This window comes from Takifugu rubripes, chromosome 13 (assembly GCF_901000725.2).
Source record: "Takifugu rubripes chromosome 13, fTakRub1.2, whole genome shotgun sequence".
NCBI lineage: Eukaryota > Metazoa > Chordata > Actinopteri > Tetraodontiformes > Tetraodontidae > Takifugu > Takifugu rubripes.
Genome location: NC_042297.1, coordinates 15,334,679 through 15,335,524, shown reverse-complemented (window position 1 = coordinate 15,335,524; position 846 = coordinate 15,334,679).

Sequence of the window (846 nt, the reverse complement as noted above, 5' to 3'; positions counted from 1 at the left end):
CCCCTTCAGTAACTAATTGGCGAAATCGGCGGTACTCGTGGCTTTACGAACACTTGAGCTATTTCACATCAGCTGGTATTAAAATGCATCTTGCTTTTAAATTCAAGGCTGCAGCCACAGACCGTGTATTGCGTCATCTAACCCCATTCGTCGTTGTTCCCGTGAATGTTCTCTAATATTAGAATAACAATTATGTCACGGACACATTCGTAACAGACTCATTGTGCAACCGTAAGGCGTGATATCGATTTTACATGCTGTAGTGGACAGTTTTAAACACCTAAAGTCCCGCAGCGACTGAGCTTCAAAGTCACAATGTGGGCTGAACAACTTCTTTAGTCTGGATTGATCCCCAGATGCTTTTGGCCTGATTAAAACTGCATGAATTTGCATTATTTCTCAGCATTTATTAGGTTTTTAGACTTCATATTTGTTATTTTATCCAAAGGGCATATACAAGTTAAAGGAAATGAATCATCATCAATATCTAGGACTTTTTTTTTGAGATGGGAGGACATTTAATCACATCCCCGATGGAAAAAGGTCTTGCTCTAGATTTCAAATGGGATGATTTCAAATCAAATTGTATTATTGTTTTTGATTTCCACTGAAGAGTGAATGTGACTGCAGTACAGCAGGCATTGTTGCACTTCCTCCATCAAATCTAAGCGGTCCATCCAGGAACCATCTCATCCTGTGAATTTCCTTAACGGACTCATTGTTATAATGGGACGATTTAATCTCCTAATGGGGTTTATAATTCCTTTCCTTTGATTAGCAGCCGGTCATAAATCTGACCCTCTGCAGTCATCTGTCATTCACATCCCCTCCACAAGCGGGGAATTA